Below are 18,129 nucleotides of genomic sequence, written 5' to 3'. Positions count from 1 at the left end.
TGATTGCTTAAATATGAAAAATTACGCGGCGAAAAAGTGCTTTAATTTCAAAAAAAAAAATTATAATGACCAAATCTAACCAACAAGGAAACAGCGCCCAAGTCAACTCCATTAACCAATAAAAGTAGTTAAGAGATGTTTGTCGCCATCAAAGTGGTGTAATGGTACCGGTGTTACTTAGATACTTTATCATGGTAGTCATGACGCTGCCAAAAAGAATGAGGCAGATAGCACCAACCAGCTATTCATTCATTCATCTATTCATTCTGTCAGTCTTGTAGTCCTTACCTATCCTCATTAAAATATCCCTGGATGATGTGATTTCTTTTAGTCTGACTGGTCTTGTGGCATATCCTAGTCATTATGTTCCTCTATGTGGTGCATTTAAAACAGGTGGGACTCTTTTTTCCTTTTTAGTCCTTATAAGATGAATGGATGACGTTGAAAAACGCAAAAAGTAAAGCATGGTAGACCATTGGAAAAAGAGAGCAATAGAAAAATCAAATATAATAATCACACTTCTTTGGAAAGTGGCGCCTGTAAAAACAGAAAATAAATGATTGTACAAAATAAGTTTAAGGTGCAGCCGTCTAAATAACTGTGGATGCAATGATAATTTGCAGTAGGACTTTGTTAAGTTATTAAAACAAACTCTTTCTTTTAGATTCAAGTTTTTCACATATTCAGTTTTAGATTGTCAAGTTTACAAGGATTGGACAGTAATGGGGTTGTCTCAGTTAAACAGAATCTTCAATTCAAGCATGTTTATGGTTTATTTAGGAAGAGAAAAAGGAGGATCTACAATGAAAATCTCAAGTGAAGAAGAAATCCACGAAACTTTTGTTTGTCAGCTAAAAATCCTTAGTAAGGCTGCAAGAAGAAACGTTATGGTGAAACCACGAAAACCTCCAAAGGTATTATGATTTTGTCAGATATTGAATGTCTGGAATTATATGTCCAAGGAGGACATACCTAAAATAACAACACGTTGCCATTGTCCAATTTAATGTATATCTAAGATTTTACATTTTGTTATTGCAGGATATTAAAGGCTAGGCCCCATCGAATATTACTTTCGGAGACCGAAATATTTGTCAAAGTCCCTAAATATCCCCTATATTTCGTTTAATTCTAGCCTAAATGACTATCCTCCAACTTCAGTCTTTCTTTTCAGTTTGTGAAATTTCCAATAAAAAATGAAATGTTGTGACCCTTATTGCAGCCACCATCAACTTTATTTATACAAAATTAATTTAACACAAAAGATAAACAATCTTAGTGCCTCTTTCAATTCGGTTCAACACAGTTCAGTCAGCCGACCATTTATTCATTCATTCAATGGCCCCCAGAATTTGTCTATCTGTCTGTCCAACGAACACCATCTATTCATTCATCCATTCATTCCCAACACTCCATTGCTCACTATTTATTCAACCATTGATGGTTAGATGACTGGTTGGCTGTCTATCGGTCTCTTTTTCTATCTGCCTAATGTCTTTCGGTATGAATTTGTATCGCTGAATGAATGAATGAATGTTTTTGGGGAGTACATTGCTCCTTTGCTTTTGAAAAGCTCTAAGTGAGCGGTTCGTTGTGTATTGACTAAAATTAATGATACGCAAATCCTGCATGAAAAGCTGATTTTTTTATCCTTGCACTTAAAAAGCCATACAAATGACGAAGTGATGACAGCCAGGAAGTGGATTGTGACAAAGAAGAAAAGGACAGCAAATGGTACTAGAAAAATTAGGTATGGGCTTATATAGAAAACAAATGATTTTAAAAAGAAGGCTAAGTTTTCTAAGTTGATTTAATTTTTTTTATCATCCGTGCATTTGCAAATGTGGAGTGTGGTATTCTATCTACTGAAAACACAGTGATGTCATTCAGTTGACAATTTTTGGGGAAACCCTTGTTATTTTTTCACCTAAATGTACACCGATGTTTTCACTTTATACTTCTGTACCAATCTTCAGTTAATATTCTGTCATTCTCACAGCACGACCTTACAATTGTAATTTAATATTTTTGAGTAGTTAATTATCGACTTTGTAACCTATATAATGACGCAATTTATGCGAATTCCATATTCTTCATCTTCGCATATGGGTCCATAGATCCTTCAAAGTCATTTTTAATTAAGTTGTCATTTTTAATTAATACTTACGCTTCGTATCACTCACTTTCCTCCACGTTGTTGAAAGGGTCACAAAAAAGATTGAAATCTTACAAATAATCATAGCGTATGTGTCTTATCAGATACCCCTAACTAGCTGATACGCACACAATACCTCCACCATAATATGGAGGGTAAAATTAAATTTGTCATTCCGTTTGTAACATCGGAGACCCTATAAAGTATATATATTCTTGATAAGGGTAAAATTCTAAGTCGATATAACCATGTCCGTCCATCTATTGAAATGAAGATACAGCTCGCATTGTAATTTTGTTGTAGAAAATTCTATTGCTCCTAGGATGTTTGGTATTGCAAATGGGCTATATCAGTCCAAGTTTTGATATAGCCCCGATAGAACGGTACATACCGAAATGGCTGCAATTTGGTACTTAGTCTCCGTTGGGGGTATACAAGTTTTCCTCCGTGTTTTGTCAGTATGGGCCTACGATTTGCGGTATTTTGAAGGTTGTGGCCTCAATATTCTTCCAAAATGACTGAAATTTGGTACATAGTCTTCACTTGGGCTATAAAACTTTCCATATGAAATTTGTTGGTATAGGTTTACGACTTCATATAGCCCCATAGAACGGTACTTCCCGATTTGCGGTATTTTGAAGGTTGTGGCCTCAATATTCTTCCAAAATGGCTGAAATTTGGTACATAGTCTTCATTTGGGGCATAAAACTTTCCATAGGTCATTTGTCGGTACAGGTTCACGTCTTCATATAGCTTCCATAGAACGATACCTCCATATTATCTATATTTTGAAGGTTATGGCCTCAATATTCCTCCGAAATGGCTGAAATCTTTTATAATAACGGTACCTCCCGATTTTCGGCATTTTCTAGGTTATGGCCACAATAATCCGTCGAAATTTGATATTTAAATTTGGTATTTAGTCTTTCAGCTTTTCCCTCTAAATATGTCGGGATAGGTCTATACCTTCATATAGCCCCCATAGAACGGCACATCCCAGTTTTCGGTATTTTGAATTTTGTGGCCTCAATATTCCACCGAAATGGCTGAAATTTGGAAATGGTCTTCGTTGGTGGAATTCAACTTTCCCCTCTAATTTGGTCGGTGTAGTCCACGCCTTCATATTGCCCCATAGAAGTGTACCTTCCAATTTTCGATATTTTGAAGGTTGTTGCTTCAATATTCCACGGATATGGCTGAAATTTGGTATTTTTTCTTCATTTGGGGCATAAAACTTTCCATATGTCATTTGTCGGTATAGGTTCACGTCTTCATATAGCTTCCATAGAACGATACCTCCATCTATATTTTAAAAGTTGTGGCCTCAATATTCCTCCGAAATGGCTGAAATCTTTTATAATAACGGTACCTCCCTATTTTCGGCATTTTCTAGGTTATGGCCACAATTTTGATATTTAAATTTGGTATTTGATATTTAAATTTGGTATTTAGTCTTTCAGCTTTTCCCCCTAAATATGTCGGCATAGGTCTATACCTTCATATAGCCCCCATAGAACGGCACATCCCAGTTTTCGGTATTTTGAATTTTGTGGCTTCAATATTCCACCGAAATGGCTGAAATTTGGAATTGGTGTTCGTTGGTGGTATTCAACTTTCCCCTATAATTTTGTCGGTATAGTCCACGCCTTCATGTTGCCCCATAGAAGTGTACCTCCCAATTTTCGATATTTTGAAGGTTGTTGCTTCAATATTTCACGGAAATGGCTGAAATTTGGTATATAGTCTTCGTTGTGGGTGTAGAACATTCCACCTGAAATGTGTAGGTATAGGCTTACGCCTTAATATTGCCCCCATGAACAGTATTTTAAAGGTTGTGCCTTCAATATTCCACCGAAATGGCTGTAATTTGATATTCAGACTTCAGTATAAAACTTTCTTTTGGAAATTTGCTGGAATGTGGTATTTAGTCTTCTTCATAAACGAAAGGAAAATAATTGTTCAGTTTTACCTCAAACAACTCGAACTTAACACCTTTCTTACTTGTTAGACTTGCAATTGTAGTGCTTAAATAAAACAAATCAGCTTAGGGACTCAGACCATAAGGTCAATCCATAGTGTTCATACTGGAAAGTGCTGAAATAAAAGATTAGAAAAGGATATTGTATAAAGGGAGGAAATAATAAAAGACCTTTGACAAAAATAAGCAGACATTTTGGCTCGGCTTTGTAGATGGTTGTACGAGAATGAATCGTGTGTTCACCAATGATTCGTAGAGTAAATATGTGAAACTAATTATTCCATTTTAATTCAGAATATTTTATAGTGGAGGGTATGAAAAGTTCGGCCCGGTCGAACTTCAAGCTTTTTTACTTGTTTTTTTTTTTTTTTTTGTATTAAAGCGGTAATAAAATTGGCTAGACCACTATAAGTGTGAAAAACTCATTAAAAATCAAATGAAAAAAATGCTCAGGCTCATAGCGGCTTTAAAGATGCGAAACAATATAAATATTTACTACACCGAAAAGGAAATTAAGTAAGCTTGCGGAAGTGGGAAAAACAATAAAATCGATTAAAAAGTGAGTTAACCATTTTAACGTCAACATCAAGGCGTTTAATATACGCATGGATTTTCTAAGTAATATGAATTATACGCCTTTATATTACAACGTTATTCGAAAGACATTATTCGCCCCTTTAAAAGAAAACAAATAAAAAGTTAAATTCGGCCGGGTCGAACTTTTTAAAATATTTGTAACTAAAATGGAATAATTAGATTCCCTTCCAGTACACAATTTTAAGTGCAAACATGTTTCGACCACGTATACCTCAAATGATTTAGCTCAAATCCTCAAAAAAACCGAAAATCTGGAAGTACCGCTATATAGGAGCTATACCGAAACATGGAACTCTGTTAACGGTTTTTGGTGGAGATGTTTTGTGTTGTAACTTGCGCACCTCTTCGGGTCAATCAACGTAACGTCGTCAAACGTGACTGATGCCCTACCTTCCCCCTTACATGGTTGGTGAGTGACTTAACCATTGCCCACAATAATTCACTTCTAACAGCTCCACCGTTGCAACTATTCAAATGCATTAACAACTTCTCCCGCTTATGCTCGCCGAACGGCCTGTTAACTTCCAGTGTCAGCTTCCTGACTTTGGGGTCATTGGGATTGGCTCGGCGAAGCTCTTTACTCTCATCTGCTAATTCCGTCGCCTCTGCTAGGAAGTTTAGTCTTACTTCTTGTATTCGACCAGCAGGTACATATATGGAGAGCGGCTGCGGCAATAATGATGTCTAGAAACGTCCTTTCGCTACCCGAACATCAGAAGGATTTGGCAGTTCTCTGATGCGGTGATTAGTGAACTCTCTGAAACTCGGCCAATCAGCTTTCCCATGATTGATGTGATGAAATTGGGTGGTCTGCTAATGGAGACAATTGTGGGGAGATGGTCTGATCCAAGGGAATTTAAGGGTTGCCAGATGACGACAGCATGCAGCAAAATAGTCCATGTTGTAGTCCCTCACATGGACAAGTCCAGAGCAACCCCTTAGACGCACCCACTCCTGATATCTATTGAATCTCACCGAAGATTGAATATGAGTGAAGATACGGATGTGACAAACCGAGTACAAATAGATTGGTCCTGGATTTTCCTCAGTCCCGAGAGGGACCAAAAGAAGCCGGAGCAGGCATTCTGGATATACTCACAGAAAAACGAAACAAATACAAACATATGTACACTGAGGTGGCAGCCGCTGGCCAGAACACTGATGTTATGTGGTTCCGGATCAGTCCGGTACGAGAGAACCCACTGCACCAAATGTTGGCCTTTGACAGTGGATTACTGAGATTCTGTGTGGTCTACATGGTCAATATACATATCAAATTATGCGTATATATTTATTGTGAAATACCCGAATGCGACGCGCAAATCAAAAATACGAAAGACACCTAAAATCGGGCTTCAAAATGTCAGCATCCGTAAAACGTGTATGTAGTGGAGATTTTAAAAAGTAATACATTAGAAGTGTAATCTTCATTTTGTATTCTTTTACTTTGGGCAGATATCCGTAATTTCAGATATCCAGTAATCGAACAAGAACGTAAATAAAATATAATTAAAAAAATAAGTTTCAGTGTTTTATTGAGAAATGCACTTAAAACTAGGAAATAATTTGTCGCTTAGCCTCAATAAATATATTCTTTCTCATGATGGAATCTCTCAAATTAAACGCTTGCCGTTTAATTATGCCACCATTTATAATTTAAATGCAAGCGTTTTATTTGAGAGATTCCATCATGAGAAAGAATATATTTATTGAGGCTAAGCGACAAATTATTTCCTAGTTTTAAGTGCATTTCTAAATAAAACACGGAAACTTAATTTTTTTAAATTATATTTTATTTTTAACTTTTTAGTATATACATTTTTTTGACCACTGAGAACAAAATTATAGTAAATTTAGGCCGAAAATTTAGATAAAAACTTTAAGGTGCCTGAAATCGTGTAGTACCGTTATATGAAGGCTATACCAAAACCTGGAATTATGTCCATAATTTTTGGTGGGGAAGTTTCTGTACCATTGGGGACTCCAAATGCCAAATTACAGCCAATTCTGGCTAAAAATGAAGATAAGATCCTTAAAACACTTGAAATCGGGTGGTACCACTATATGAGGGCTATATCAAAACCTGGACCTATGTCAAAAATTTTTGGTGGAGAAGTTTCTGTTCCATTGGGGATTCCAAATGCCAAGTTACAGCCAATTCGGCCTCAAAATGAAAATAAATCCTCATAATACTTGAAATCGGATGGTACCGCTATAAGGGGGCCCTACCAAAACCTGGATCTATGTTCAAAATTTTTGGTGGGGAAATGTCTGTATCATTGGAAATGCCAAATGACAGCTAATTCGGGCAAAAATGAAGATAAAATCCTAAAAATACCTGAAATCGGGTGGTACCGCTGTATGGGGGCTGTAGGAAAAATTGGGCCCATATTCATGTATTGTCATCCAAATCTGAAACGTGTGCAAAGTTTCAGTTCAAGATTGGTCAACTGCAACTGTGTTAAAAATGAGTTACCAGATTTGAACTAAACGGACCAAAGCAAGTTAAATAAAACACTGTAAAAACTCGTTAGCTTCAACGTGTTTTTACCTATTTTTTAAATACTCCACCATAATATATTCATCGAAGACCCTATAAAGTATATATGGGGATTTCTGAGTGAAACCGGACACTTTTTCCAGATGAGGTTTTTGATTTCCTTTATTTTTTGCTGTGGTGATGCTGCTGATTAACAAAACATTTTATTATATTGTTGGCGTTTTTTATTGTTAGACTGCAGAATTTTACATCTTTGCGTTTATTTCAGCTTTAGTCCATATTTTGTTGTATTCAAGTATTTGAATAACAACAAAATGTTTTACAGTGGATATGAAATTGATTAGTTGCGGGCGGAGGGTAGGGAATACTATAGTTTCAGTTGTCACCAAACAACTTCATCAGTTCCCTTTTCCGCCGACTCTGTATCGATAAACAGGTCAATAAGCCCATCCAGCAAATTAAACAAAATGAGAAATTTGCTATATGGCCCTAAAGCTGATTACCCTACAATTTGAGTCGAACTAAAGAATTTTATATCCACCACTGTTTTTATGTCGTCTTTGCTTTGCAAAGAATACGAACATAGGATTGTTGCTTCAATAAGCGGGGGTAAAACAACGAGAAAGTTGTTGTTTTTGCATTACGCATTGATCAACAAGGCCGTGCTGATGCCTATTATTGTTGTTGGCGTTTTTTATTGTTGGACTGCAGAATAGTATTCCCTACCCTCCGCCCGCAACTAATCAATTTCATATCCACTGTAAAACATTTTGTTGTTATTCAAATACTTGAATACAACAAAATATGGACTAAAGCTGAAATAAACACAAAGATGTAAAATTCTGTATGTATGTAATTGTATGGAGACACATAAATATGCATTAATATTTACAAAAACTAGCAGAAGTGCCACCAACTGTACACAAATTCGCTACTGTCGCCGATTGGCGTTGGTATACATAAATATTCATTCGCATTAAAAAAAAATGTTATTCTCAGTTCTTTGTTATTGGTTGTATTGTTGTTCATTGAATTCCAGCTGTGGTTGTGTGTGTGTATTTAACAAGCAGAAAACACGTGTAGGCAAAACTACTCTCTCTTTACAAAACAACCACCGTTTTCGTAGTTACACCAAATGATGTTCACGAACTTTGTTTTAGTTTGTGCTATACCACAATCAAGTGTGGATGGAAAAAGTTATTTTACGTCTGGTGTTTTCAACTTTGAAAAGTGTGATGCGTTTAATAAAAAAAGAAAATATAAATATTGTTTTTTATGTGTTCAGTTGTTCTTTTAAGTGAATTTTCATTTATATTTTTCTTTGTAATGGAAGCATTCAACAGAAAATCTAAAGATGAGTGGAATGGCGGAGAATTTGCCAACCAAGCACCTCAAATTTAGAAAAAGGAAATGTTGTATACTAACAGCTTGGAAGTACACATTGAATTGCCCATAGTTTGCTGTAGAACGGCAAAAATTAAAGGTAAGTTAATGTTTAGGAAACCAGATAAATTACTACAAAATTTTTGTTTTTTTTAATTTTGCTTACAGATGACAACGCCCAGAAGGATAATTAACTTCGCTGAAAGTAAGTATGAAGTGTTTAATGTGAAATAAAAATTCAAATATTGGTTAAACTATTTTTTATGTCTTGTTTTTTTTTTGTCAATTTTCATTTGTATTTGCAATGGAGATAAAAATACTATCATTAATGTGGTTAATATCTGATGAATTAAAAATAACTTGTTGTATTCATGGGCAACACTAATTGCAATAAAACGAAATGAACATATTTAGCATTGACTTCATTTTTCTTCATTACGTGAGTATGAAATGACTTCATAACATGAATGAAATCTTACGTTACATCAATGAAATGTGTCATTGATTTTGAGCCAACGTAAGGCTTCATTGCATAAATGAAGAAGTTTCATTACAACAATGAAAGTATTTCATTGCATTAATGAAACAGTTTCATTGCATCAATGAAGGATTTGCATAGCATTAATGAAAAAATTGCATTGCATCAATGAAGAAGTTTCATTGCATAAATGAATAAGTTCCATTGCATTAATGAAAAAGTTTCATTGCATGAATGAAGCATTTTCATTGCATTAACGAAAAAGTTTCATTGCATCAATGAAAAAGTTGCATTGCATCAATGAAAAAGTTTCATTGCTTCAATGAAGGAGTTTCATTGCATTAATGAACAAATTCGTTAATTTTACTTCAATGAAACTCAATGAAACTTTTTTCATTTATTCAATGAAGCTCTACGTTGGCTCAAAATCAATGACAAATTTCATTGATACAACGTAGGATTTCATTCATATTACGTAGCTTTTTCTTTCAGTGCATAGAACTGTACCACCCGATTTTCGAGATTTTGAAGGTTTTAGCCTCATTATCACTGAAATTTGGTATTAAGTCTTCGTTGGTGGTATAAAACATTCTCCCAGAATTTTGTAGGTATAGGTCTACGCCTTCATATAGCCCCCATAGAAGGTACCTCGCGATTTCCGGAGTTTTGAAAGCTGCCCCAATAATCCATCGAAATGCTAAAATTTAGTATTTAGTCTTCATTTGAGCTTCAAAACATTCTCCCTGAATTTTGTCGGCATAGGTCTACGCCTTCAGATAGCCCCCATAGAACGGTACCTCCCGATTTCGAGTTTTTTGAAAGCTGTGACCTCAATATTTCACCGAAATGGCTGAAATTTGGTATTTAGTCTTCATTTGCGGTATTAAACTTTCCATATGAAATTTGTCGATATAGGTCCACGCCTTCATATAGCCCCATAGGACGGTACTTCCCGGTTTTCGGTATTTTGAAGGTTGTGGCCTCAATATTCTTCCTGAACGGCTGAAATTTGGTATTCAGTCTTCGTTTGTGATACAAAACATCCCCCGGAAATTTGTCAGTCCACGAGTTAATATAGCCCCATGGAACGGTGCCACCCGATTTTCGGTATTTTGAAGGTTTTGGCCACAATAATCCATCGAAATGACTGAAATTTTGTCTTACTCTCAGTATAGGTCCACGTCTTCCTATATCGTAGAAACGTACCTCTTGAATTTCGGTATTTTGCAGATTTTAGCCACCGAAATATCGAAAATTTTATATTTAGTTTTCTTTGAATTTAAAAACTTTCCACCAGAAATTTGTCGGTATAGAACGGTATCTCCCGAATTTTGAAGGTTAGCCACATGGTTTTACCGAAATCGCCGAAATTTTGTACTTAGACTTCTTCATGAACGAAAGGAAACTAATTGTTACACTTTACTTCAATACAACTCGTGGAGGATATAACAAGTTCGGTCCGGCCGAACTTAACGCCTTTCTTACTTGTTAGTCATTTGCGCGGTCATAACTTCCACGATAATTAACTTCTATAGCCAAATTTATAAGTTTTGTTTCAAAACACTTCCCTCGGTCAAACTATAGTCATACTTTATGGTATACTGCAATAGTTCGCGTATTTTAATAGTGCAAACCTTGGCTTCATCTATATTAATTTTTTTTTTTTACTTTCACTGATATACTTTACTGAAAGTGTATTTTTTAACAAATTTATTTTCATTTGCAGAAATTAAATGTTAATAATAAATTTAGTAATAGTTGCCTAATATTTATTTTATATCCTTTAATTATATCAGCAAAGCCTAAAATATACTACTTTGATAGAATTCTCAACAACATATTTATATGGACACAATTTCAATTAAAAATTCTTTAAAACTATTTGTCCTACTCTTAACTTTTTTTGAATTTTAAATAACATATCACACATGCAAACACTAATGTGAATGTTGGACACATATAATTTTCCTGTAGCCCCAAAGACTTCTATTTTAAAAGTAATCCTTGAAGGATATGTAGCTTAGCATATTTTGTTCTACTTAATTTTATTGTTATGATTGTCATGGTGTTGGTTGGCATTTAGTAGTTGGTAGATCAAAAAGCTACGTTTGTGGCATAAATTCTATTTTTCCTGTAGTTGTGTGGTCGAAATGCCGTTGGCATTACTTTGTTGGTTGGCTGGCTGGTGAGATTAAGGGAAATTCTTTTTGAAACGTTAGTTTTATTGTTATTATTTGACATTGTTTTATAGCTATTATATACAGTATTTATTTCACAACATTATTTAATTGTGGAAAATTAAGCAATTTAAGTTAAAATAAAATAAAGACACACACAGTCTCACACCACCCCCGTGGCCCATTTAAACACTATCACTATTCTGTTGTCAAAAGTCATTTCAATTCAAGAGTCACAATGGATTTGTGTGCTTGCGTGTGTGTCTGTTGCGAGTTTGTTTTGTCCATTTTTCTCACTTTCGGTTTGCTTTTGTCAGTTTGTGTATCGTGGTTGTATTTCCCCTGCTCTATTTGTCTGCTTGGAAGAGGAAAAAAAAACTTTTGGGGCTTATGTGCTGCTTATGTGTGTCCACATAAGCAGTAGTTTTGCTATGCTGTGTATCCTCTTTCCTTTCAAGTGTATTTACATTGGTGCTGCCACTAAAAAGTGAGGAGGATGTAAAGTGAAACTTGCCCCTTTTTCCTCCAGCAATGACCTCACCGCCATGAGATTTTCTCACAAACAAATACATAAACGAAAACTCAAGTGTCGGTTTAGTAAAGTGTTTGAGTGTCTATTCGCCCGTTTTTAACAGAAAAGTGTCACCAACGAATGTCCGGAAAAGTTATGCCATGTCAGCTTCAAAGGGTCATTTGGGGGTTAGGGGTAAGGTGAGCTGTGTTGATAGTGTGTTGGGCTAACTTTTGTGGATCAAAGAAGGTTTCCACCCCTGTGGGTGTGAGTGTATAATTTTAAAATGTACAACAATTTTATTTTTTTTTTCTTAGGTAAATGCGAACTGGAGAGGTGCTATTTGAAAACAGCATGAATTGGCGTGGATGTTTATCTTACAGGACTGTAAAAATTATGGAAGTAGCCTAGATATCAAAAGAGGTAAATTTCTATATACCAAATTTGATAACACAGAAATACAAATTCTGTACCTTAGATATGGAATTAGCTTAGGGCACCAATTCCAAATTAACAAGTAACAAATATTACACGATTCTTGAAGATCCTAAGAACGGTCTGTTCTAACCTTCCATATTTCGGCATCAAATAAGCAGAAAGTTCCATACATCCATCCTCAATCTATGAGGTGAAATAAGTGCACTGATTTTTGTAGGGTATATTAAGTTAGCTTTCCCGTTTGTAGCGCATTGAAATAATTTTCTATTTCTACGACTTCTACTTTATCTTCTGTCAAATTTTCATGCTGATATCTCTACAACTCAACAAGTTACAGCTCATTTACTACGAGTTTCGCATAACTCAACACAAAAGTTTTTTGAGTTTACGAAACAATAAAACACTCCAAATCATGCTTGATCTTGCAGAGAAATTGAGCACTGATATCTGGCTAGCTGTTTGGAAAATAGGGTCCAAGTAGTTATGTAATAATCTTTTTAAGATGGGAAGTCAAATTTCAATCGCAAACTTAAAACGCGTTTTTCTCGAAACTAGATTTTTTGAGATGTGTCACTGTTTGAGTAAATGAGCGATATATTCTTGATCAGGATAAAATTCTGGGCCGGTCTAGAGTCTAGACTCTGGCGCCTCACTTTAGCTCCGTAATTTTTAACCTGATTAGCGGCAATTTGTCATTGGAGTCATAACACTACTCTACAAAAAACTGTAAACATACATACGTCCATGTTTAGGTATAGTCCCCATATAACGGTACCTCCCGATTTTCGGGATATTTAGGGTTTTAGCTACAATTTTTAATCGACCTGGCTGTAATTTGACGTTTATGGTTCCTAGGGATCATAACCAAAAATTGTAAACATAGGTCCGTGTTAAGGTATAGTACCTCCCGATTTTCGGTATTTTGAGGGTTTTAGCTACAATTTTAACAGAAGGCCATAAATATAAGAGGTCAGAGGTCATAAAATACCGCCACCAAAAACTGTCAACATAGGTCCACATTTTGGTATATCCCCCATATAACGGTACCTCCCAATTTTCGATACTCTGAGGATTTTAGCTAAATTTTTTGAACCAACTACCTGAAATTTGAGTTTATTAGTGGTCATGAAACTTTTTCACTAAAAATGGCCAACATAAATCCAGCCTCCATATAACGGTACCTCCCGATTCTGACCATGATCGGTATTTAGAGAATTTTTTCACCGAACTACCTGTAATTTGACTGCTGAGGTTCCCAGTGATAACAAACCACCAAAAATTGTCAACATAGGTCTACACTTTGATCTTCAACTTCTTTTCCGTTTAACTCCTTGATGAGCATAGGGCCCCAGAAGTTTCTGAAACACTGTCTGTCCCGCAGTTGCGGGAGGATTTGGCATATGTCTGTTACCTCCTGGGAGAATTAAATTTCTTTCGCTTCTTTCCTTCATGTTTTGATGACAATATTTGTCACAATTTCTTCTTTGCTTGTGGCAAGGAAGAGCTTAGAGAGCCTGGCACTCTACAACATCGAAGCGCGAGCGTAAACTTCTTGGAAGTCTGTGGGCGCCACCGTCGATCTATATGGGCTCAGCCGCTGCCATCCCTACTGCCTTGTCCGCCATAACAACGCAGATATCTGTAGGCCCTATTCCCCAAGTACTTCGAGTTTGCTCTTACAGATATTTTGGTAGTGATGCAGGTATTTCTTCCATGCAACGAGTTAGGGTTATCTGCTCATGATCGGCCGCCAGAGCCTCGTTTGCGTGAACAGAGGGACCTAGTCAGGAGTAGACAGTGGGTGAGGCTGACGTTTGAAGAGGATTGGCTGTGTGAACAAATAAAATCATTTGTATTCGCATCACTCTTCCGATTGTCCTCCACTTTCATCTAGCCCCATATAAGGGTGCCGACCGATTGAAGACATTTCTATATGCATTTTTTACCTTATTTGGTCAAAAAATATCTCCGCCTAAAATTGTGGACGACAGAAAAGAAAATAATTATTCCTTTTTAAGTTCAGAATATTCTATGGTGGAGGGTATTAAAAGTTCGGCCCAGCCGAACTTAACGCTGTTTTACTTGTTTCAACTTACCCACTATCACTCCATTGACCCAACCCCTTCTATAATCTACCCCCAAATTTCAACACAACCTTGTATAGGTTTCATACTTACTTATCCCTACCCGAAATCCCTTAATTACACAAAACGAACTTTTAGCAAAAACTCTAAATCCTTATACCAAATATAATTTTTGTTTCGGTAAGTCACATGAATAAACTATGTAAATACAAACACACATATGTATATACAAACATATATGTATGTCCAAATAAGTGTATTTATGTTTGTGGTCCATATATACTTAAGAACGAGGAAGAAAAAAAAAGCTCCACTAAACCACATGCAAGTGTAATATATCCGGCATACAACTGGGTTACGAATGTTAAACATGTCTGGATATAGCCAATGCCACAATACAAGCAGCACGTTTACATTTTCTTTTCTTGGATAAATTATGTGGGTTGAAATAGTTTTGAGACTTAAATTGACAAGACTTTTGTAAAGATTTGTTGGTTTATAATATGTATCTTTGTATGTATGGTACGCTCCTTAATAATTGTTATTGTTCGCCATATAGTTTGCCATGGTCGTTGTGGATATGACAATTTTCTGTTTATTATTGGTTTTTTTGACACCAAAATTCTTAAGATTTAGTTTCGTAACTATTCTTTCGCGCAAAACTAGGAGTGGGAGGTTTCGCTATGAATATGTTACTGAAATTGTCTTGATTTAAAAATGAACAAACTAAAAATGTGCATTAATACGAGCCGCATGTGGGTACACTCAGGCCTAGAAGGTCAAGGCTTTGATGGAGTAAACATATGAAAGACGAGAACGTAAAGCGCGAACGAAAATTGTGAAATGAAACAACAAATAGAGATGAATGTAAATCTTGTCTTAGTTCAGCCTATAGGACAAATGTCCTGTAGATAGGTTCGAAAAATTTACCGGTCAACTTGAGTTGACATCGAATATCGTCATAAACACCGAATTATGTACATACATTTGCTCTATACGGATTGGAGAGGGAAAGTAAAACATCTTATGATTTTTTGGTTTTATTCGACCTTTATACTTATTTTAGAAATTATTTAATCAACCTCGAGCTTGATTAAATAATTTCTAAAGTAAAACATCTTAGTTCAGTATATGCTAAAAATGGTCTGTATCAGATCACATAACTAAACATTCTGAAACAAGTAACAAGTAAGAACAGCGTTAAGTTAGGCCGGGCCGAAATTGTTATACCCTCCACCACGACGAGTTGTATGGAAGTAAAACGGAACAATTAGTTCCTAAATACCGAATTTCAACAATTTCGGTAAAACAACTAACCTTCAAAAATCCGAAATTCTGAAGTACCCGTTCTATGAGAGCTATGTCAGAACGTCGATCTATACCAAAAAATTTCTGGCGGAAATTTTTTAGATTCAAAGAAGACAAAATTTCCGATATTTCGTAAGATAATATGGATAAAACTTTCAAAATACCGAAAATCAAGAGATACGCTTCTATGGGGGATATAGGAAGACATGGAACTATACTGATAATTATCTTCTTGAATATTTTATAACCCCATGGAAGACTAAATAACAAATTTCAACCTTTCGGTGGGATCTTGACCTCACAACCTTCAGAATTACGTAAATCGGGAGGTACTGTTCTACAGGGACTATACCAAAACGTGGACCCATACCCACGAATTTTAGCTAGTTCGGTGGGTTATTGTGGCCACAACCTTCAAATTACCGAAAATCGGGTGGTACCGTTGAATGCGGGCTATATAAAGGTATGGACCTTCGGTGGGTTATTGTGGCCACAACCTTCAAAATACCGAAAATCGGGACGAATTGTTCTATGAGCGCTATATGAAGGAGTGGACTTGTACCGACAAATTTCTGGGAGAAAGTTTTATACCACCAACGAAAACCAAATACCCAATTTCGGTGAGCTATTGATTGTGGCCACAATCTTCAAAATACCGAAAATGGGGAGGTACCGTTCTATGGGGGCTGTATGAAGGCGTGGACCTATACCGACGAATTGCAGTCGCATAGGTATTTACCTCAAATATAGATTTAATACCAATTTTCAGCCATTTCTGTGGGTTATTGTGGCCAAAACTTTCAAAATACCGAAAATCGGGAGGTACCGTTTTATGGGGACTATAGTACTGGGTGGACCTGTACCGACAAATTTCTGGGGGTAAGTTTTATTCCACCAAAGAAGACTTAATACCAAATTTCAGCCATTTCGATGTGTTATTGTGGCCACAACCTTCAAAATACCGAAAATCGGGAGGCACCGTTCTATGGGGGCTATAGTAATGCGTGAACCTGTGCAGAAAAATTTGTTTGTTTTATACACAGAACGAAGATTAAGTACCAAATTTTAGCCACTTCGGTATGATAATGCTGCTAAGACCTTCAAAATACCGGAAATCGGGAAGTACCGTCCTATGGGGGCTATATGAAGGCGTGAACCTATACCGACAAATTTCATATCGTAAGTTTTGTACCCCAAATGAAGACTAACTACCAAATTTCAGACATTTCGGTGGATCATTGGGACCACAACCTTCGAAATACCGAAAATCGGGAGGTACCGTTCTATGGGGACTATATGGGGGCGTTGACCTATATCGACAAATTTCCTGGGCAAAGTTGTATACGCTCAACGAAGAAAAGGTACTAAATTTCAGTCATTTCGGAGTGATAATAAGGCTATAACCATTAAAATACCGAAAATCGGGTGGTACCGTTCTCTGGGGGCTATATCAAAACGTTGACCGATATAGCCCACTTGCAACACCAAACATCCTAGAAGTAATAAAAACGTCTATACCAAATTATAAAGCTCTATCTTAAAAATTACGAGCTATATCTTGATTTCAACAGACGGACATGGTTATATCGACTCAGAATTTTACACTGATCAATAATATATACTTAATAGGTTCGCCGATGATTATTTCGATGTGTTACAAACGGAATGACAAATTTATAGTGGAGGGTATAAAAAAGTATCAAGGCTTTGCCGACATAGATATAACTTCACCCTTTGTGAATTGAAACACTTCTTTTTCAAAAAACACGTATGTATTTAGGGAGTTTTCAGAATTTTGGGAGTATGAACTTTCCGACAAAAATATGTATTTGGATTAAAGCTCAAAAGTTTTGCGGGGGAGGTACCTAAAGGAATGGACCGACAGAGTCCATTTTGGAAGTGGGTCTTATTTTGGGAGTAATTCCTCTTTGTAAATATCGCGCCCACCAGTCATTTAAGTTGGTCACCATATAATTTAGATCCACGAAAAACATATTATCGCTGTAAACAGGGCCGATAGGAGTACCTTCGGTAAAAATTTCCACAGGATCCTTGAACAGACCCTTAACAAATTTGTGTGGGGGGTGCCCTAAGCAGTGGACCGATGTGTACTTTTGAACATAAACTAAATTTGAATACATTATTTCGAGATCCAAAGTTTGGACCAGCCACTACACTTGCTGGCCTAAGGCGTTTTTTACAGATTTCGGATAATTTTCTCAAAAAATGTGTACCATCCTAATAGGAATAGGGAACTTGGGAGCAACCTGTTGCAAGAAAAATCAGTACGATTCGAGAGGGGGTCCTAAGCTGCACTTTTCCGAAATTTTGTAAGGGAGATACCCGCATATTACAACATGGTCTATGTCTCATAGAAATATCACGGTGTGCAAAGAATGGACCAAATCGGTTACTACCTCCGAGAGTTATCATGCACACCCCTTTGGCGAAATTCTTGAACTGTTTTGGGAGAGGTACCGAAAGGAGTTTACCCATATGGCCCATTATGGAACATGATTT

The sequence above is a fragment of the Musca autumnalis genome, unplaced genomic scaffold (genome assembly GCF_047663935.1).
Source record: "Musca autumnalis isolate F117 unplaced genomic scaffold, ASM4766393v1 scaffold_4, whole genome shotgun sequence".
In the NCBI taxonomy this organism is placed as follows: domain Eukaryota; kingdom Metazoa; phylum Arthropoda; class Insecta; order Diptera; family Muscidae; genus Musca; species Musca autumnalis.
Note: the sequence above shows the minus strand (reverse complement) of the source record.